At 45.8% G+C, this 20,764-nt stretch overlaps 15 non-coding genes and 2 pseudogenes across 15 annotated transcripts; all 17 read left to right on the top strand.

The window, feature by feature from the left end:
* Positions 1 to 313: 313 nt before the first annotated feature.
* LOC141185778 (U2 spliceosomal RNA) lies at positions 314 to 497 on the top strand. The gene has a single exon (XR_012260395.1). It is a non-coding gene; the product is annotated as a U2 spliceosomal RNA (small nuclear RNA).
* Positions 498 to 1,620: 1,123 nt separating this feature from the next.
* LOC141184994 (U2 spliceosomal RNA) lies at positions 1,621 to 1,811 on the top strand. Its single transcript, XR_012259697.1, has one exon. It is a non-coding gene; the product is annotated as a U2 spliceosomal RNA (small nuclear RNA).
* Positions 1,812 to 2,933: 1,122 nt separating this feature from the next.
* Positions 2,934 to 3,124, top strand: LOC141189068 (U2 spliceosomal RNA). Its single transcript, XR_012263140.1, has one exon. It is a non-coding gene; the product is annotated as a U2 spliceosomal RNA (small nuclear RNA).
* A 1,123-nt stretch (positions 3,125 to 4,247) lies between these two features.
* Positions 4,248 to 4,438, top strand: LOC141184690 (U2 spliceosomal RNA). The gene has a single exon (XR_012259422.1). It is a non-coding gene; the product is annotated as a U2 spliceosomal RNA (small nuclear RNA).
* A 1,124-nt stretch (positions 4,439 to 5,562) lies between these two features.
* LOC141189067 (U2 spliceosomal RNA) lies at positions 5,563 to 5,753 on the top strand. Its single transcript, XR_012263139.1, has one exon. It is a non-coding gene; the product is annotated as a U2 spliceosomal RNA (small nuclear RNA).
* A 1,119-nt stretch (positions 5,754 to 6,872) lies between these two features.
* Positions 6,873 to 7,063, top strand: LOC141189065 (U2 spliceosomal RNA). The gene has a single exon (XR_012263137.1). It is a non-coding gene; the product is annotated as a U2 spliceosomal RNA (small nuclear RNA).
* A 1,120-nt stretch (positions 7,064 to 8,183) lies between these two features.
* Positions 8,184 to 8,374, top strand: LOC141189064 (U2 spliceosomal RNA). Its single transcript, XR_012263136.1, has one exon. It is a non-coding gene; the product is annotated as a U2 spliceosomal RNA (small nuclear RNA).
* Positions 8,375 to 9,495: 1,121 nt separating this feature from the next.
* Positions 9,496 to 9,686, top strand: LOC141189063 (U2 spliceosomal RNA). The gene has a single exon (XR_012263135.1). It is a non-coding gene; the product is annotated as a U2 spliceosomal RNA (small nuclear RNA).
* Positions 9,687 to 10,807: 1,121 nt separating this feature from the next.
* On the top strand, positions 10,808 to 10,899 carry LOC141186232 (U2 spliceosomal RNA; annotated as a pseudogene).
* Positions 10,900 to 11,688: 789 nt separating this feature from the next.
* On the top strand, positions 11,689 to 11,870 carry LOC141185766 (U2 spliceosomal RNA). Its single transcript, XR_012260385.1, has one exon. It is a non-coding gene; the product is annotated as a U2 spliceosomal RNA (small nuclear RNA).
* A 1,119-nt stretch (positions 11,871 to 12,989) lies between these two features.
* LOC141186231 (U2 spliceosomal RNA) lies at positions 12,990 to 13,081 on the top strand (annotated as a pseudogene).
* Positions 13,082 to 13,871: 790 nt separating this feature from the next.
* LOC141185888 (U2 spliceosomal RNA) lies at positions 13,872 to 14,056 on the top strand. Its single transcript, XR_012260484.1, has one exon. It is a non-coding gene; the product is annotated as a U2 spliceosomal RNA (small nuclear RNA).
* Positions 14,057 to 15,176: 1,120 nt separating this feature from the next.
* Positions 15,177 to 15,367, top strand: LOC141189062 (U2 spliceosomal RNA). Its single transcript, XR_012263134.1, has one exon. It is a non-coding gene; the product is annotated as a U2 spliceosomal RNA (small nuclear RNA).
* A 1,125-nt stretch (positions 15,368 to 16,492) lies between these two features.
* On the top strand, positions 16,493 to 16,683 carry LOC141189061 (U2 spliceosomal RNA). The gene has a single exon (XR_012263133.1). It is a non-coding gene; the product is annotated as a U2 spliceosomal RNA (small nuclear RNA).
* Positions 16,684 to 17,803: 1,120 nt separating this feature from the next.
* Positions 17,804 to 17,994, top strand: LOC141189059 (U2 spliceosomal RNA). The gene has a single exon (XR_012263131.1). It is a non-coding gene; the product is annotated as a U2 spliceosomal RNA (small nuclear RNA).
* Positions 17,995 to 19,113: 1,119 nt separating this feature from the next.
* On the top strand, positions 19,114 to 19,304 carry LOC141184715 (U2 spliceosomal RNA). The gene has a single exon (XR_012259444.1). It is a non-coding gene; the product is annotated as a U2 spliceosomal RNA (small nuclear RNA).
* Positions 19,305 to 20,423: 1,119 nt separating this feature from the next.
* Positions 20,424 to 20,614, top strand: LOC141189058 (U2 spliceosomal RNA). The gene has a single exon (XR_012263130.1). It is a non-coding gene; the product is annotated as a U2 spliceosomal RNA (small nuclear RNA).
* The last annotated feature ends 150 nt before the right edge of the window (positions 20,615 to 20,764 follow it).

The raw sequence follows: 20,764 nt of genomic DNA, 5'->3' as shown, positions 1-20,764 counted from the left end.
CCCCTGGCTCTCCTCTTTCGGGAGGAGAGCGTTGTTGGCTCCCCTCTTCCGGGAGGGGAGCACAGTCTTTGGCTCCCAGTGCCTTGCTCCGGTGAGAACTCGGGCAGGTGCTGGGGGTAAGATTGGGTCGCCTCTGGCTTCGGCTGGAGGTGGCTTTTTGTCCCTGTTCCTCGCTGTGGCCTTTTGGCTCGGAGGGACGGGGAATGGTTTGGGGGACCCTTCTCCTTTTGGAGAGGGTTTCAAGAAGACCAGCATCCTAGTGCACTTTTTTTGTGGCACTTGTCACTTTTTTAAGCTCACTCGGGTTTTGTACACGAATTCGGGCTTTCGATAAAAAAAAAAAATCTGTTCTTATCAGTTTAATATCTGATACGTCCCCTATCTGGGGACCATATATTAAATGGATTTTTAGAACAGGGAGATGGAAAAAGAGCTTGCTCTGTCCACTCCACGCATTGACCTGGTATTGCAGTATCTCCAGGACCGGTGCACCCCTTCTTTAATGCAGTTTCTAAAATCAGAAAGAATTGAATTCAATGCTTTTTGTTCATTTTGCTTGTTTGTCGGATTTTGGGATGGACTCTTTGGCTTTGCTTTTCTTCTCCTCATTGGATTTTTCATGTTAAAAGTTGCAGAAGCCAGATGACAAGCTCATTTTGGTTCAACTTCAGCAACTGTGCATTGCATTGCCATGTAATGTAATGTAATGCAATGCTATCTATCTAGCTCTCCCTCTATACTTCCTTTTGGATAAACAGACATATTAGGCAAGCATTTTGGAGCTTTCACCTAAATAAGTACAGGTGGTGAGATAAGCTGCACAATATAATTGACCTTTCAGTATATTGTTGCACACACACCATCTATTTAGCAAATGCCCTTGTTATCAACAGCAGCCTTTTAAACTCACCTGAGCTAACAGGTATGTGAGCTGGTTACTCTGCTGCGCTTAAAATTTCTTTTTTGGTTTGCTACAATGCCTTTTCTGAAACGTTGTCTCCCTCTGCTGGAACACTGACTTCCTTCATTTAATGCCTGCAGACTATAAAAGAGAAACCAACCCAAAAAGTTTATTTGATTAGTCTGTGGCATTCTTTTAAACTGTTGCTTATGGCGGTCTCTGTGAGCTTCTCAGTGACATTCAGCCATCCAGGTATCCCGCCTGCAGTAGACGGAATGTGGCAATGGAACGCTGGCTGCGCGTGTCATAATAGGCTCTGAGCCTTTATATACCTGCGCACAGCAGCAGCCACCTTCAGTCTGCTGCTGGACAGCCAGCAGCAGCAGCAGCAGGAGAGGTAATTTATCAGCAACCCTCCTGCTAAGGGTAGACAGCTGCTCGTTCCACCCCCCCCCTCCCGCCTTAATTGGTTCTCCTCCCTTCCAACGGTGTTGAGGCGGGTGGGAACAGCCGGGGGTTGAGGGTACTGTGCTAAAAGAGGTGGAGTTATGCAGATCTAAAACGCGTGGATTGCAGCAGCAGCAAGCCGAAAAGTGCAGGCATGTAAGGGATCTAGAGGTTGACAGCATGTCTTCTTAACGGGAGTCCAGGTGGCCATCTCCACAAATGGACTTTTCAGAATCCTTGGGTGGCACCGTAGTCGGAAACCAATTCTGGTTATCGCTTCTCGGCCTTTTGGCTAAGATCAAGTGTAGTATCTGTTCTTATCAGTTTAATATCTGATACGTCCCCTATCTGAGGACCATATATTAAATGGATTTTTAGAACAGGGAGATGGAAAAAGAGCTTGCTCTGTCCACTCCACGCATTGACCTGGTATTGCAGTATCTCCAGGACCGGTGCACCCCTTCTTTAATGCAGTTTCTAAAATCAGAAAGAATTGAATTCAATGCTTTTTGTTCATTTTGCTTGTTTGTCGGATTTTGGGATGGACTCTTTGGCTTTGCTTTTCTTCTCCTCATTGGATTTTTCATGTTAAAAGTTGCAGAAGCCAGATGACAAGCTCATTTTGGTTCAACTTCAGCAACTGTGCATTGCATTGCCATGTAATGTAATGTAATGCAATGCTATCTATCTAGCTCTCCCTCTATACTTCCTTTTGGATAAACAGACATATTAGGCAAGCATTTTGGAGCTTTCACCTAAATAACTACAGGTGGTGAGATAAGCTGCACAATATAATTGACCTTTCAGTATATTGTTGCACACACACCATCTATTTAGCAAATGCCCTTGTTATCAACAGCAGCCTTTTAAACTCACCTGAGCTAACAGGTATGTGAGCTGGTTACTCTGCTGCGCTTAAAATTTCTTTTTTGGTTTGCTACAATGCCTTTTCTGAAACGTTGTCTCCCTCTGCTGGAACACTGACTTCTTTCATTTAATGCCTGCAGACTATAAAAGAGAAACCAACCCAAAAAGTTTGGTTGATTAGTCTGTGGCATTCTTTTAAACTGTTGCTTATGGCGGTCTCTGTGAGCTTCTCAGTGACATTCAGCCATCCAGGTATCCCGCCTGCAGTAGACGGAATGTGGCAATGGAACGCTGGCTGCGCGTGTCATAATAGGCTCTGAGCCTTTATATACCTGCGCACAGCAGCAGCCACCTTCAGTCTGCTGCTGGACAGCCAGCAGCAGCAGCAGCAGGAGAGGTAATTAATCAGCAACCCTCCTGCTAAGGGTAGACAGCTGCTCGTTCCACCCCCCCCCCCCGCCTTAATTGGTTCTCCTCCCTTCCAACGGTGTTGAGGCGGGTGGGAACAGCCGGGGGTTGAGGGTACTGTGCTAAAAGAGGTGGAGTTATGCAGATCTAAAACGCGTGGATTGCAGCAGCAGCAAGCCGAAAAGTGCAGGCATGTGAGGGATCTAGAGGTTGACAGCATGTCTTCTTAACGGGAGTCCAGGTGGCCATCTCCACAAATGGACTTTTCAGAATCCTTGGGTGGCACCGTAGTCGGAAACCAATTCTGGTTATCGCTTCTCGGCCTTTTGGCTAAGATCAAGTGTAGTATCTGTTCTTATCAGTTTAATATCTGATACGTCCCCTATCTGGGGACCATATATTAAATGGATTTTTAGAACAGGGAGATGGAAAAAGAGCTTGCTCTGTCCACTCCACGCATTGACCTGGTATTGCAGTATCTCCAGGACCGGTGCACCCCTTCTTTAATGCAGTTTCTAAAATCAGAAAGAATTGAATTAAATGCTTTTTGTTCATTTTGCTTGTTTGTCGGATTTTGGGATGGACTCTTTGGCTTTGCTTTTCTTCTCCTCATTGGATTTTTCATGTTAAAAGTTGCAGAAGCCAGATGACAAGCTCATTTTGGTTCAACTTCAGCAACTGTGCATTGCATTGCCATGTAATGTAATGTAATGCAATGCTATCTATCTAGCTCTCCCTCTATACTTCCTTTTGGATAAACAGACATATTAGGCAAGCATTTTGGAGCTTTCACCTAAATAACTACAGGTGGTGAGATAAGCTGCACAATATAATTGACCTTTCAGTATATTGTTGCACACACACCATCTATTTAGCAAATGCCCTTGTTATCAACAGCAGCCTTTTAAACTCACCTGAGCTAACAGGTATGTGAGCTGGTTACTCTGCTGCGCTTAAAATTTCTTTTTTGGTTTGCTACAATGCCTTTTCTGAAACGTTGTCTCCCTCTGCTGGAACACTGACTTCTTTCATTTAATGCCTGCAGACTATAAAAGAGAAACCAACCCAAAAAGTTTGGTTGATTAGTCTGTGGCATTCTTTTAAACTGTTGCTTATGGCGGTCTCTGTGAGCTTCTCAGTGACATTCAGCCATCCAGGTATCCCGCCTGCAGTAGACGGAATGTGGCAATGGAACGCTGGCTGCGCGTGTCATAATAGGCTCTGAGCCTTTATATACCTGCGCACAGCAGCAGCCACCTTCAGTCTGCTGCTGGACAGCCAGCAGCAGCAGCAGCAGGAGAGGTAATTAATCAGCAACCCTCCTGCTAAGGGTAGACAGCTGCTCGTTCCACCCCCCCCCCCCCGCCTTAATTGGTTCTCCTCCCTTCCAACGGTGTTGAGGCGGGTGGGAACAGCCGGGGGTTGAGGGTACTGTGCTAAAAGAGGTGGAGTTATGCAGATCTAAAACGCGTGGATTGCAGCAGCAGCAAGCCGAAAAGTGCAGGCATGTGAGGGATCTAGAGGTTGACAGCATGTCTTCTTAACGGGAGTCCAGGTGGCCATCTCCACAAATGGACTTTTCAGAATCCTTGGGTGGCACCGTAGTCGGAAACCAATTCTGGTTATCGCTTCTCGGCCTTTTGGCTAAGATCAAGTGTAGTATCTGTTCTTATCAGTTTAATATCTGATACGTCCCCTATCTGGGGACCATATATTAAATGGATTTTTAGAACAGGGAGATGGAAAAAGAGCTTGCTCTGTCCACTCCACACATTGACCTGGTATTGCAGTATCTCCAGGACCGGTGCACCCCTTCTTTAATGCAGTTTCTAAAATCAGAAAGAATTGAATTCAATGCTTTTTGTTCATTTTGCTTGTTTGTCGGATTTTGGGATGGACTCTTTGGCTTTGCTTTTCTTCTCCTCATTGGATTTTTCATGTTAAAAGTTGCAGAAGCCAGATGACAAGCTCATTTTGGTTCAACTTCAGCAACTGTGCATTGCATTGCCATGTAATGTAATGTAATGCAATGCTATCTATCTAGCTCTCCCTCTATACTTCCTTTTGGATAAACAGACATATTAGGCAAGCATTTTGGAGCTTTCACCTAAATAACTACAGGTGGTGAGATAAGCTGCACAATATAATTGACCTTTCAGTATATTGTTGCACACACACCATCTATTTAGCAAATGCCCTTGTTATCAACAGCAGCCTTTTAAACTCACCTGAGCTAACAGGTATGTGAGCTGGTTACTCTGCTGCGCTTAAAATTTCTTTTTTGGTTTGCTACAATGCCTTTTCTGAAACGTTGTCTCCCTCTGCTGGAACACTGACTTCTTTCATTTAATGCCTGCAGACTATAAAAGAGAAACCAACCCAAAAAGTTTGGTTGATTAGTCTGTGGCATTCTTTTAAACTGTTGCTTATGGCGGTCTCTGTGAGCTTCTCAGTGACATTCAGCCATCCAGGTATCCCGCCTGCAGTAGACGGAATGTGGCAATGGAACGCTGGCTGCGCGTGTCATAATAGGCTCTGAGCCTTTATATACCTGCGCACAGCAGCAGCCACCTTCAGTCTGCTGCTGGACAGCCAGCAGCAGCAGGAGCAGGAGAGGTAATTAATCAGCAACCCTCCTGCTAAGGGTAGACAGCTGCTCGTTCCACCCCCCCCCCCCCCGCCTTAATTGGTTCTCCTCCCTTCCAACGGTGTTGAGGCGGGTGGGAACAGCCGGGGGTTGAGGGTACTGTGCTAAAAGAGGTGGAGTTATGCAGATCTAAAACGCGTGGATTGCAGCAGCAGCAAGCCGAAAAGTGCAGGCATGTGAGGGATCTAGAGGTTGACAGCATGTCTTCTTAACGGGAGTCCAGGTGGCCATCTCCACAAATGGACTTTTCAGAATCCTTGGGTGGCACCGTAGTCGGAAACCAATTCTGGTTATCGCTTCTCGGCCTTTTGGCTAAGATCAAGTGTAGTATCTGTTCTTATCAGTTTAATATCTGATACGTCCCCTATCTGGGGACCATATATTAAATGGATTTTTAGAACAGGGAGATGGAAAAAGAGCTTGCTCTGTCCACTCCACGCATTGACCTGGTATTGCAGTATCTCCAGGACCGGTGCACCCCTTCTTTAATGCAGTTTCTAAAATCAGAAAGAATTGAATTCAATGCTTTTTGTTCATTTTGCTTGTTTGTCGGATTTTGGGATGGACTCTTTGGCTTTGCTTTTCTTCTCCTCATTGGATTTTTCATGTTAAAAGTTGCAGAAGCCAGATGACAAGCTCATTTTGGTTCAACTTCAGCAACTGTGCATTGCATTGCCATGTAATGTAATGTAATGCAATGCTATCTATCTAGCTCTCCCTCTATACTTCCTTTTGGATAAACAGACATATTAGGCAAGCATTTTGGAGCTTTCACCTAAATAACTACAGGTGGTGAGATAAGCTGCACAATATAATTGACCTTTCAGTATATTGTTGCACACACACCATCTATTTAGCAAATGCCCTTGTTATCAACAGCAGCCTTTTAAACTCACCTGAGCTAACAGGTATGTGAGCTGGTTACTCTGCTGCGCTTAAAATTTCTTTTTTGGTTTGCTACAATGCCTTTTCTGAAACGTTGTCTCCCTCTGCCGGAACACTGACTTCTTTCATTTAATGCCTGCAGACTATAAAAGAGAAACCAACCCAAAAAGTTTGGTTGATTAGTCTGTGGCATTCTTTTAAACTGTTGCTTATGGCGGTCTCTGTGAGCTTCTCAGTGACATTCAGCCATCCAGGTATCCCGCCTGCAGTAGACGGAATGTGGCAATGGAACGCTGGCTGCGCGTGTCATAATAGGCTCTGAGCCTTTATATACCTGCGCACAGCAGCAGCCACCTTCAGTCTGCTGCTGGACAGCCAGCAGCAGCAGCAGCAGGAGAGGTAATTAATCAGCAACCCTCCTGCTAAGGGTAGACAGCTGCTCGTTCCACCCCCCCCCGCCTTAATTGGTTCTCCTCCCTTCCAACGGTGTTGAGGCGGGTGGGAACAGCCGGGGGTTGAGGGTACTGTGCTAAAAGAGGTGGAGTTATGCAGATCTAAAACGCGTGGATTGCAGCAGCAGCAAGCCGAAAAGTGCAGGCATGTGAGGGATCTAGAGGTTGACAGCATGTCTTCTTAACGGGAGTCCAGGTGGCCATCTCCACAAATGGACTTTTCAGAATCCTTGGGTGGCACCGTAGTCGGAAACCAATTCTGGTTATCGCTTCTCGGCCTTTTGGCTAAGATCAAGTGTAGTATCTGTTCTTATCAGTTTAATATCTGATACGTCCCCTATCTGGGGACCATATATTAAATGGATTTTTAGAACAGGGAGATGGAAAAAGAGCTTGCTCTGTCCACTCCACGCATTGACCTGGTATTGCAGTATCTCCAGGACCGGTGCACCCCTTCTTTAATGCAGTTTCTAAAATCAGAAAGAATTGAATTCAATGCTTTTTGTTCATTTTGCTTGTTTGTCGGATTTTGGGATGGACTCTTTGGCTTTGCTTTTCTTCTCCTCATTGGATTTTTCATGTTAAAAGTTGCAGAAGCCAGATGACAAGCTCATTTTGGTTCAACTTCAGCAACTGTGCATTGCATTGCCATGTAATGTAATGTAATGCAATGCTATCTATCTAGCTCTCCCTCTATACTTCCTTTTGGATAAACAGACATATTAGGCAAGCATTTTGGAGCTTTCACCTAAATAACTACAGGTGGTGAGATAAGCTGCACAATATAATTGACCTTTCAGTATATTGTTGCACACACACCATCTATTTAGCAAATGCCCTTGTTATCAACAGCAGCCTTTTAAACTCACCTGAGCTAACAGGTATGTGAGCTGGTTACTCTGCTGCGCTTAAAATTTCTTTTTTGGTTTGCTACAATGCCTTTTCTGAAACGTTGTCTCCCTCTGCCGGAACACTGACTTCTTTCATTTAATGCCTGCAGACTATAAAAGAGAAACCAACCCAAAAAGTTTGGTTGATTAGTCTGTGGCATTCTTTTAAACTGTTGCTTATGGCGGTCTCTGTGAGCTTCTCAGTGACATTCAGCCATCCAGGTATCCCGCCTGCAGTAGACGGAATGTGGCAATGGAACGCTGGCTGCGCGTGTCATAATAGGCTCTGAGCCTTTATATACCTGCGCACAGCAGCAGCCACCTTCAGTCTGCTGCTGGACAGCCAGCAGCAGCAGCAGCAGGAGAGGTAATTAATCAGCAACCCTCCTGCTAAGGGTAGACAGCTGCTCGTTCCACCCCCCCCCCGCCTTAATTGGTTCTCCTCCCTTCCAACGGTGTTGAGGCGGGTGGGAACAGCCGGGGGTTGAGGGTACTGTGCTAAAAGAGGTGGAGTTATGCAGATCTAAAACGCGTGGATTGCAGCAGCAGCAAGCCGAAAAGTGCAGGCATGTGAGGGATCTAGAGGTTGACAGCATGTCTTCTTAACGGGAGTCCAGGTGGCCATCTCCACAAATGGACTTTTCAGAATCCTTGGGTGGCACCGTAGTCGGAAACCAATTCTGGTTATCGCTTCTCGGCCTTTTGGCTAAGATCAAGTGTAGTATCTGTTCTTATCAGTTTAATATCTGATACGTCCCCTATCTGGGGACCATATATTAAATGGATTTTTAGAACAGGGAGATGGAAAAAGAGCTTGCTCTGTCCACTCCACGCATTGACCTGGTATTGCAGTATCTCCAGGACCGGTGCACCCCTTCTTTAATGCAGTTTCTAAAATCAGAAAGAATTGAATTCAATGCTTTTTGTTCATTTTGCTTGTTTGTCGGATTTTGGGATGGACTCTTTGGCTTTGCTTTTCTTCTCCTCATTGGATTTTTCATGTTAAAAGTTGCAGAAGCCAGATGACAAGCTCATTTTGGTTCAACTTCAGCAACTGTGCATTGCATTGCCATGTAATGTAATGTAATGCAATGCTATCTATCTAGCTCTCCCTCTATACTTCCTTTTGGATAAACAGACATATTAGGCAAGCATTTTGGAGCTTTCACCTAAATAACTACAGGTGGTGAGATAAGCTGCACAATATAATTGACCTTTCAGTATATTGTTGCACACACACCATCTATTTAGCAAATGCCCTTGTTATCAACAGCAGCCTTTTAAACTCACCTGAGCTAACAGGTATGTGAGCTGGGTACTCTGCTGCGCTTAAAATTTCTTTTTTGGTTTGCTACAATGCCTTTTCTGAAACGTTGTCTCCCTCTGCTGGAACACTGACTTCTTTCATTTAATGCCTGCAGACTATAAAAGAGAAACCAACCCAAAAAGTTTGGTTGATTAGTCTGTGGCATTCTTTTAAACTGTTGCTTATGGCGGTCTCTGTGAGCTTCTCAGTGACATTCAGCCATCCAGGTATCCCGCCTGCAGTAGACGGAATGTGGCAATGGAACGCTGGCTGCGCGTGTCATAATAGGCTCTGAGCCTTTATATACCTGCGCACAGCAGCAGCCACCTTCAGTCTGCTGCTGGACAGCCAGCAGCAGCAGCAGCAGGAGAGGTAATTAATCAGCAACCCTCCTGCTAAGGGTAGACAGCTGCTCGTTCCACCCCCCCCCCCGCCTTAATTGGTTCTCCTCCCTTCCAACGGTGTTGAGGCGGGTGGGAACAGCCGGGGGTTGAGGGTACTGTGCTAAAAGAGGTGGAGTTATGCAGATCTAAAACGCGTGGATTGCAGCAGCAGCAAGCCGAAAAGTGCAGGCATGTGAGGGATCTAGAGGTTGACAGCATGTCTTCTTAACGGGAGTCCAGGTGGCCATCTCCACAAATGGACTTTTCAGAATCCTTGGGTGGCACCGTAGTCGGAAACCAATTCTGGTTATCGCTTCTCGGCCTTTTGGCTAAGATCAAGTGTAGTATCTGTTCTTATCAGTTTAATATCTGATACGTCCCCTATCTGGGGACCATATATTAAATGGATTTTTAGAACAGGGAGATGGAAAAAGAGCTTGCTCTGTCCACTCCACGCATTGACCTGGTATTGCAGTATCTCCAGGACCGGTGCACCCCTTCTTTAATGCAGTTTCTAAAATCAGAAAGAATTGAATTCAATGCTTTTTGTTCATTTTGCTTGTTTGTCGGATTTTGGGATGGACTCTTTGGCTTTGCTTTTCTTCTCCTCATTGGATTTTTCATGTTAAAAGTTGCAGAAGCCAGATGACAAGCTCATTTTGGTTCAACTTCAGCAACTGTGCATTGCATTGCCATGTAATGTAATGTAATGCAATGCTATCTATCTAGCTCTCCCTCTATACTTCCTTTTGGATAAACAGACATATTAGGCAAGCATTTTGGAGCTTTCACCTAAATAACTACAGGTGGTGAGATAAGCTGCACAATATAATTGACCTTTCAGTATATTGTTGCACACACACCATCTATTTAGCAAATGCCCTTGTTATCAACAGCAGCCTTTTAAACTCACCTGAGCTAACAGGTATGTGAGCTGGTTACTCTGCTGCGCTTAAAATTTCTTTTTTGGTTTGCTACAATGCCTTTTCTGAAACGTTGTCTCCCTCTGCTGGAACACTGACTTCTTTCATTTAATGCCTGCAGACTATAAAAGAGAAACCAACCCAAAAAGTTTGGTTGATTAGTCTGTGGCATTCTTTTAAACTGTTGCTTATGGCGGTCTCTGTGAGCTTCTCAGTGACATTCAGCCATCCAGGTATCCCGCCTGCAGTAGACGGAATGTGGCAATGGAACGCTGGCTGCGCGTGTCATAATAGGCTCTGAGCCTTTATATACCTGCGCACAGCAGCAGCCACCTTCAGTCTGCTGCTGGACAGCCAGCAGCAGCAGCAGCAGGAGAGGTAATTAATCAGCAACCCTCCTGCTAAGGGTAGACAGCTGCTCGTTCCACCCCCCCCCCCGCCTTAATTGGTTCTCCTCCCTTCCAACGGTGTTGAGGGGGGTGGGAACAGCCGGGGGTTGAGGGTACTGTGCTAAAAGAGGTGGAGTTATGCAGATTTAAAACGCGTGGATTGCAGCAGCAGCAAGCCGAAAAGTGCAGGCATGTGAGGGATCTAGAGGTTGACAGCATGTCTTCTTAACGGGAGTCCAGGTGGCCATCTCCACAAATGGACTTTTCAGAATCCTTGGGTGGCACCGTAGTCGGAAACCAATTCTGGTTATCGCTTCTCGGCCTTTTGGCTAAGATCAAGTGTAGTATCTTTCGAAAAGGCGGTTTTGGATGTTGGCCGCCCTAGTAGATTGATACATTATGCACACTGGGGTTTAGGCGCTTGTTAGTACGCCAGGTGGCTAATATAGTCATCTGGTGGAAAGCATGGCCCCCCAGGATCGACGCCATTGGGCCGGGGAAGATCGAAAGCCCGAAGTGTGAAGTGCCCCAGGAGTGGTGACCCTGGGGTGCCTTAACTCACTGGGATTGGGAACCCCACTTGAGTTTATGGCACATTTGCACAAGCACTTCAAATTTTCTTTCTTCGCACACACCCTTATTCCGGGCCTTCTGGCCTTAGGATGGGGAATTTTTCAATTCCCGGTCGAAGGTCCGGGCAGTATTATACTGTGAAACCTTCACTATTTATTTAATTTCTTTGTCACTGTGTGTCCACTTATTCACGTGTGTCACGTCCTACTAGGATTTTGTCGGGATGCGGTTCCCTTACGGGTTCCTCTCTTGGCAGGTCTAGGGGGGGAGTGTGTGGCCATCAGGTTCCGCTCCCCCCTGAACCCCCCTGGCTCTCCTCTTTCGGGAGGAGAGCATTGTTGGCTCCCCTCTTCCGGGAGGGGAGCACAGTCTTTGGCTCCCAGTGCCTTGCTCGGGTGAGAACTCGGGCAGGTGCTGGGGGTAAGATTGGGTCGCCTCTGGCTTCGGCTGGAGGTGGCTTTTTGTCCCTGTTCCTCGCTGTGGCCTTTTGGCTCGGAGGGACGGGGAATGGTTTGGGGGACCCTTTTCCTTTTGGAGAGGGTTTCAAGAAGACCAGCATCCTAGTGCACTTTTTTTGTGGCACTTGTCACTTTTTTAAGCGCACTCGGGTTTTGTACACGAATTCGGGCTTTCGATAAAAAAAAAATCTGTTCTTATCAGTTTAATATCTGATACGTCCCCTATCTGGGGACCATATATTAAATGGATTTTTAGAACAGGGAGATGGAAAAAGAGCTTGCTCTGTCCACTCCACGCATTGACCTGGTATTGCAGTATCTCCAGGACCGGTGCACCCCTTCTTTAATGCAGTTTCTAAAATCAGAAAGAATTGAATTCAATGCTTTTTGTTCATTTTGCTTGTTTGTCGGATTTTGGGATGGACTCTTTGGCTTTGCTTTTCTTCTCCTCATTGGATTTTTCATGTTAAAAGTTGCAGAAGCCAGTTGACAAGCTCATTTTGGTTCAACTTCAGCAACTGTGCATTGCATTGCCATGTAATGTAATGTAATGCAATGCTATCTATCTAGCTCTCCCTCTATACTTCCTTTTGGATAAACAGACATATTAGGCAAGCATTTTGGAGCTTTCACCTAAATAACTACAGGTGGTGAGATAAGCTGCACAATATAATTGACCTTTCAGTATATTGTTGCACACACACCATCTATTTAGCAAATGCCCTTGTTATCAACAGCAGCCTTTTAAACTCACCTGAGCTAACAGGTATGTGAGCTGGTTACTCTGCTGCGCTTAAAATTTCTTTTTTGGTTTGCTACAATGCCTTTTCTGAAACGTTGTCTCCCTCTGCTGAACACTGACTTCTTTCATTTAATGCCTGCAGACTATAAAAGAGAAACCAACCCAAAAAGTTTGGTTGATTAGTCTGTGGCATTCTTTTAAACTGTTGCTTATGGCGGTCTCTGTGAGCTTCTCAGTGACATTCAGCCATCCAGGTATCCCGCCTGCAGTAGACGGAATGTGGCAATGGAACGCTGGCTGCGCGTGTCATAATAGGCTCTGAGCCTTTATATACCTGCGCACAGCAGCAGCCACCTTCAGTCTGCTGCTGGACAGCCAGCAGCAGCAGCAGCAGGAGAGGTAATTAATCAGCAACCCTCCTGCTAAGGGTAGACAGCTGCTCGTTCCACCCCCCCCCCGCCTTAATTGGTTCTCCTCCCTTCCAACGGTGTTGAGGCGGGTGGGAACAGCCGGGGGTTGAGGGTACTGTGCTAAAAGAGGTGGAGTTATGCAGATCTAAAACGCGTGGATTGCAGCAGCAGCAAGCCGAAAAGTGCAGGCATGTGAGGGATCTAGAGGTTGACAGCATGTCTTCTTAACGGGAGTCCAGGTGGCCATCTCCACAAATGGACTTTTCAGAATCCTTGGGTGGCACCGTAGTCGGAAACCAATTCTGGTTATCGCTTCTCGGCCTTTTGGCTAAGATCAAGTGTAGTATCTTTCGAAAAGGCGGTTTTGGATGTTGGCCGCCCTAGTAGATTGATACATTATGCACACTGGGGTTTAGGCGCTTGTTAGTACGCCAGGTGGCTAATATAGTCATCTGGTGGAAAGCATGGCCCCCCAGGATCGACGCCATTGGGCCGGGGAAGATCGAAAGCCCGAAGTGTGAAGTGCCCTAGGAGTGGTGACCCTGGGGTGCCTTAACTCACTGGGATTGGGAACCCCACTTGAGTTTATGGCACATTTGCACAAGCACTTCAAATTTTCTTTCTTTGCACACACCCTTATTCCGGGCCTTCTGGCCTTAGGATGGGGAATTTTTCAATTCCCGGTCGAAGGTCCGGGCAGTATTATACTGTGAAACCTTCACTATTTATTTAATTTTTTTGTCACTGTGTGTCCACTTTTTCACGTGTGTCCACATCCTTACTAGGATTTTGTCGGGATGCGGTTCCCTTACGGGTTCCTCTCTTGGCAGGTCTAGGGGGGGAGTGTGTGGCCATCAGGTTCCGCTCCCCCCTGAACCCCCCTGGCTCTCCTCTTTCGGGAGGAGAGCGTTGTTGGCTCCCCTCTTCTGGGAGGGGAGCACAGTCTTTGGCTCCCAGTGCCTTGCTCGGGTGAGAACTCGGGCAGGTGCTGGGGGTAGGATTGGGTTGCCTCTGGCTCTGGCTGGAGGTGGCTATTTGTCCCTGTTCCTCGCTGTGGCCTTCTGGCTCGGAGGGACGGGGAATGGTTTGGGGGACCCTTCTCCTTTTGGAGAGGGTTTCAAGAAGACCAGCATCCTAGTGCACTTTTTTTGTGGCACTTGTCAATTTTTAAGCGCACTCGGGTTTTGTACACGAATTCGGGCTTTCGATAAAAAGAAAAAAATCTGTTCTTATCAGTTTAATATCTGATACGTCCCCTATCTGGGGACCATATATTAAATGGATTTTTAGAACAGGGAGATGGAAAAAGAGCTTGCTCTGTCCACTCCACGCAGTGACCTGGTATTGCAGTATCTCCAGGACCGGTGCACCCCTTCTTTAATGCAGTTTCTAAAATCAGAAAGAATTGAATTCAATGCTTTTTGTTCATTTTGCTTGTTTGTCGGATTTTGGGATGGACTCTTTGGCTTTGCTTTTCTTCTCCTCATTGGATTTTTCATGTTAAAAGTTGCAGAAGCCAGATGACAAGCTCATTTTGGTTCAACTTCAGCAACTGTGCATTGCATTGCCATGTAATGTAATGTAATGCAATGCTATCTATCTAGCTCTCCCTCTATACTTCCTTTTGGATAAACAGACATATTAGGCAAGCATTTTGGAGCTTTCACCTAAATAACTACAGGTGGTGAGATAAGCTGCACAATATAATTGACCTTTCAGTATATTGTTGCACACACACCATCTATTTAGCAAATGCCCTTGTTATCAACAGCAGCCTTTTAAACTCACCTGAGCTAACAGGTATGTGAGCTGGTTACTCTGCTGCGCTTAAAATTTCTTTTTTGGTTTGCTACAATGCCTTTTCTGAAACGTTGTCTCCCTCTGCTGGAACACTGACTTCTTTCATTTAATGCCTGCAGACTATAAAAGAGAAACCAACCCAAAAAGTTTGGTTGATTAGTCTGTGGCATTCTTTTAAACTGTTGCTTATGGCGGTCTCTGTGAGCTTCTCAGTGACATTCAGCCATCCAGGTATCCCGCCTGCAGTAGACGGAATGTGGCAATGGAACGCTGGCTGCGCGTGTCATAATAGGCTCTGAGCCTTTATATACCTGCGCACAGCAGCAGCCACCTTCAGTCTGCTGTTGGACAGCCAGCAGCAGCAGCAGCAGGAGAGGTAATTAATCAGCAACCCTCCTGCTAAGGGTAGACAGCTGCTCGTTCCACCCCCCCCCCGCCTTAATTGGTTCTCCTCCCTTCCAACGGTGTTGAGGCGGGTGGGAACAGCCAGGGGTTGAGGGTACTGTGCTAAAAGAGGTGGAGTTATGCAGATCTAAAACGCGTGGATTGCAGCAGCAGCAAGCCGAAAAGTGCAGGCATGTGAGGGATCTAGAGGTTGACAGCATGTCTTCTTAACGGGAGTCCAGGTGGCCATCTCCACAAATGGACTTTTCAGAATCCTTGGGTGGCACCGTAGTCGGAAACCAATTCTGGTTATCGCTTCTCGGCCTTTTGGCTAAGATCAAGTGTAGTATCTGTTCTTATCAGTTTAATATCTGATACGTCCCCTATCTGGGGACCATATATTAAATGGATTTTTAGAACAGGGAGATGGAAAAAGAGCTTGCTCTGTCCACTCCACGCATTGACCTGGTATTGCAGTATCTCCAGGACCGGTGCACCCCTTCTTTAATGCAGTTTCTAAAATCAGAAAGAATTGAATTCAATGCTTTTTGTTCATTTTGCTTGTTTGTCGGATTTTGGGATGGACTCTTTGGCTTTGCTTTTCTTCTCCTCATTGGATTTTTCATGTTAAAAGTTGCAGAAGCCAGATGACAAGCTCATTTTGGTTCAACTTCAGCAACTGTGCATTGCATTGCCATGTAATGTAATGTAATGCAATGCTATCTATCTAGCTCTCCCTCTATACTTCCTTTTGGATAAACAGACATATTAGGCAAGCATTTTGGAGCTTTCACCTAAATAACTACAGGTGGTAAGATAAGCTGCACAATATAATTGACCTTTCAGTATATTGTTGCACACACACCATCTATTTAGCAAATGCCCTTGTTATCAACAGCAGCCTTTTAAACTCACCTGAGCTAACAGGTATGTGAGCTGGTTACTCTGCTGCGCTTAAAATTTCTTTTTTGGTTTGCTACAATGCCTTTTCTGAAACGTTGTCTCCCTCTGCTGGAACACTGACTTCTTTCATTTAATGCCTGCAGACTATAAAAGAGAAACCAACCCAAAAAGTTTGGTTGATTAGTCTGTGGCATTCTTTTAAACTGTTGCTTATGGCGGTCTCTGTGAGCTTCTCAGTGACATTCAGCCATCCAGGTATCCCGCCTGCAGTAGACGGAATGTGGCAATGGAACGCTGGCTGCGCGTGTCATAATAGGCTCTGAGCCTTTATATACCTGCGCACAGCAGCAGCCACCTTCAGTCTGCTGCTGGACAGCCAGCAGCAGCAGCAGCAGGAGAGGTAATTAATCAGCAACCCTCCTGCTAAGGGTAGACAGCTGCTCGTTCCCCCCCCCCCCCCCCCCGCCTTAATTGGTTCTCCTCCCTTCCAACGGTGTTGAGGCGGGTGGGAACAGCCGGGGGTTGAGGGTACTGTGCTAAAAGAGGTGGAGTTATGCAGATCTAAAACGCGTGGATTGCAGCAGCAGCAAGCCGAAAAGTGCAGGCATGTGAGGGATCTAGAGGTTGACAGCATGTCTTCTTAACGGGAGTCCAGGTGGCCATCTGCACAAACGGACTTTTCAGAATCCTTGGGTGGCACCGTAGTCGGAAACCAATTCTGGTTATCGCTTCTCGGCCTTTTGGCTAAGATCAAGTGTAGTATCTGTTCTTATCAGTTTAATATCTGATACGTCCCCTATCTGGGGACCATATATTAAATGGATTTTTAGAACAGGGAGATGGAAAAAGAGCTTGCTCTGTCCACTCCACGCATTGACCTGGTATTGCAGTATCTCCAGGACCGGTGCACCCCTTCTTTAATGCAGTTTCTAAAATCAGAAAGAATTGAATTCAATGCTTTTTGTTCATTTTGCTTGTTTGTCGGATTTTGGGATGGACTCTTTGGCTTTGCTTTTCTTCTCCTCATTGGATTTTTCATGTTAAAAGTTGCAGAAGCCAGATGACAAGCTCATTTTGGTTCAACTTCAGCAACTGTGCATTGCATTGCCATGTAATGTAATGTAATGCAATGCTATCTATCTAGCTCTCCCTCTATACTTCCTTTTGGATAAACAGACATATTAGGCAAGCATTTTGGAGCTTTCACCTAAATAACTACAGGTGGTGAGATAAGCTGCACAATATAATTGACCTTTCAGTATATTGTTGCACACACACCATCTATTTAGCAAATGCCCTTGTTATCAACAGCAGCCTTTTAAACTCACCTGAGCTAACAGGTATGTGAGCTGGTTACTCTGCTGCGCTTAAAATTTCTTTTTTGGTTTGCTACAATGCCTTTTCTGAAACGTTGTCTCCCTCTGCTGGAACACTGACTTCTTTCATTTAATGCCTGCAGACTATAAAAGAGAAACCAACCCAAAAAGTTTGGTTGATTAGTCTGTGGCATTCTTTTAAACTGTTGCTTATGGCGGTCTCTGTGAGCTTCTCAGTGACATTCAGCCATCCAGGTATCCCGCCTGCAGTAGACGGAATGTGGCAATGGAACGCTGGCTGCGCGTGTCATAATATGCTCTGAGCCTTTATATACCTGCGCACAGCAGCAGCCACCTTCAGTCTGCTGCTGGACAGCCAGCAGCAGCAGCAGCAGGAGAGGTAATTAATCAGCAACCCTCCTGCTAAGGGTAGACAGCTGCTCATTCCACCCCCCCCCCGCCTTAATTGGTTCTCCTCCCTTCCAACGGTGTTGAGGCGGGTGGGAACAGCCGGGGGTTGAGGGTACTGTGCTAAAAGAGGTGGAGTTATGCAGATCTAAAACGCGTGGATTGCAGCAGCAGCAAGCCGAAAAGTGCAGGCATGTGAGGGATCTAGAGGTTGACAGCATGTCTTCTTAACGGGAGTCCAGGTGGCCATCTCCACAAATGGACTTTTCAGAATCCTTGGGTGGCATCGTAGTCGGAAACCAATTCTGGTTATCGCTTCTCGGCCTTTTGGCTAAGATCAAGTGTAGTATCTGTTCTTATCAGTTTAATATCTGATACGTCCCCTATCTGGGGACCATATATTAAATGGATTTTTAGAACAGGGAGATGGAAAAAGAGCTTGCTCTGTCCACTCCACGCATTGACCTGGTATTGCAGTATCTCCAGGACCGGTGCACCCCTTCTTTAATGCAGTTTCTAAAATCAGAAAGAATTGAATTCAATGCTTTTTGTTCATTTTGCTTGTTTGTCGGATTTTGGGATGGACTCTTTGGCTTTGCTTTTCTTCTCCTCATTGGATTTTTCATGTTAAAAGTTGCAGAAGCCAGATGACAAGCTCATTTTGGTTCAACTTCAGCAACTGTGCATTGCATTGCCATGTAATGTAATGTAATGCAATGCTATCTATCTAGCTCTCCCTCTATACTTCCTTTTGGATAAACAGACATATTAGGCAAGCATTTTGGAGCTTTCACCTAAATAACTACAGGTGGTGAGATAAGCTGCACAATATAATTGACCTTTCAGTATATTGTTGCACACACACCATCTATTTAGCAAATGCCCTTGTTATCAACAGCAGCCTTTTAAACTCACCTGAGCTAACAGGTATGTGAGCTGGTTACTCTGCTGCGCTTAAAATTTCTTTTTTGGTTTGCTACAATGCCTTTTCTGAAACGTTGTCTCCCTCTGCTGGAACACTGACTTCTTTCATTTAATGCCTGCAGACTATAAAAGAGAAACCAACCCAAAAAGTTTGGTTGATTAGTCTGTGGCATTCTTTTAAACTGTTGCTTATGGCGGTCTCTGTGAGCTTCTCAGTGACATTCAGCCATCCAGGTATCCCGCCTGCAGTAGACGGAATGTGGCAATGGAACGCTGGCTGCGCGTGTCATAATAGGCTCTGAGCCTTTATATACCTGCGCACAGCAGCAGCCACCTTCAGTCTGCTGCTGGACAGCCAGCAGCAGCAGCAGCAGGAGAGGTAATTAATCAGCAACCCTCCTGCTAAGGGTAGACAGCTGCTCGTTCCACCCCCCCCCGCCTTAATTGGTTCTCCTCCCTTCCAACGATGTTGAGGCGGGTGGGAACAGCCGGGGGTTGAGGGTACTGTGCTAAAAGAGGTGGAGTTATGCAGATCTAAAACGCGTGGATTGCAGCAGCAGCAAGCCGAAAAGTGCAGGCATGTGAGGGATCTAGAGGTTGACAGCATGTCTTCTTAACGGGAGTCCAGGTGGCCATCTCCACAAATGGACTTTTCAGAATCCTTGGGTGGCACCGTAGTCGGAAACCAATTCTGGTTATCGCTTCTCGGCCTTTTGGCTAAGATCAAGTGTAGTATCTGTTCTTATCAGTTTAATATCTGATACGTCCCCTATCTGGGGACCATATATTAAATGGATTTTTAGAACAGGGAGATGGAAAAAGAGCTTGCTCTGTCCACTCCACGCATTGACCTGGTATTGCAGTATCTCCAGGACCCGTGCACCCCTTCTTTAATGCAGTTTCTAAAATCAGAAAGAATTGAATTCAATGCTTTTTGTTCATTTTGCTTGTTTGTCGGATTTTGGGATGGACTCTTTGGCTTTGCTTTTCTTCTCCTCATTGGATTTTTCATGTTAAAAGTTGCAGAAGCCAGATGACAAGCTCATTTTGGTTCAACTTCAGCAACTGTGCATTGCATTGCCATGTAATGTAATGTAATGCAATGCTATCTATCTAGCTCTCCCTCTATACTTCCTTTTGGATAAACAGACATATTAGGCAAGCATTTTGGAGCTTTCACCTAAATAACTACAGGTGGTGAGATAAGCTGCACAATATAATTGACCTTTCAGTATATTGTTGCACACACACCATCTATTTAGCAAATGCCCTTGTTATCAACAGCAGCCTTTTAAACTCACCTGAGCTAACAGGTATGTGAGCTGGTTACTCTGCTGCGCTTAAAATTTCTTTTTTGGTTTGCTACAATGCCTTTTCTGAAACGTTGTCTCCCTCTGCTGGAACACTGACTTCTTTCATTTAATGCCTGCAGACTATAAAAGAGAAACCAACCCAAAAAGTTTGGTTGATTAGTCTGTGGCATTCTTTTAAACTGTTGCTTATGGCGGTCTCTGTGAGCTTCTCAGTGACATTCAGCCATCCAGGTATCCCGCCTGCAGTAGACGGAATGTGGCAATGGAACGCTGGCTGCGCGTGTCATAATAGGCTCTGAGCCTTTATATACCTGCGCACAGCAGCAGCCACCTTCAGTCTGCTGCTGGACAGCCAGCAGCAGCAGCAGCAGGAGAGGTAATTAATCAGCAACCCTCCTGCTAAGGGTAGACAGCTGCTCGTTCCACCCCCCCCCGCCTTAATTGGTTCTCCTCCCTTCCAACGATGTTGAGGCGGGTGGGAACAGCCGGGGGTTGAGGGTACTGTGCTAAAAGAGGTGGAGTTATGCAGATCTAAAACGCGTGGATTGCAGCAGCAGCAAGCCGAAAAGTGCAGGCATGTGAGGGATCTAGAGGTTGACAGCATGTCTTCTTAACGGGAGTCCAGGTGGCCATCTCCACAAATGGACTTTTCAGAATCCTTGGGTGGCACCGTAGTCGGAAACCAATTCTGGTTATCGCTTCTCGGCCTTTTGGCTAAGATCAAGTGTAGTATCTGTTCTTATCAGTTTAATATCTGATACGTCCCCTATCTGGGGACCATATATTAAATGGATTTTTAGAACAGGGAGATGGAAAAAGAGCTTGCTCTGTCCACTCCACGCATTGACCTGGTATTGCAGTATCTCCAGGACCGGTGCACCCCTTCTTTAATGCAGTTTCTAAAATCAGAAAGAATTGAATTCAATGCTTTTTGTTCATTTTGCTTGTTTGTCGGATTTTGGGATGGACTCTTTGGCTTTGCTTTTCTTCTCCTCATTGGATTTTTCATGTTAAAAGTTGCAGAAGCCAGATGAC

Source organism: Phyllobates terribilis, unplaced genomic scaffold, assembly GCF_046119375.1.
Source record: "Phyllobates terribilis strain yellow unplaced genomic scaffold, ASM4611937v1 Scaffold_40__1_contigs__length_11209783, whole genome shotgun sequence".
Classification (NCBI taxonomy): domain Eukaryota; kingdom Metazoa; phylum Chordata; class Amphibia; order Anura; family Dendrobatidae; genus Phyllobates; species Phyllobates terribilis.
Note: the sequence above shows the minus strand (reverse complement) of the source record. Positions and strands in the feature narration are given on the sequence as shown.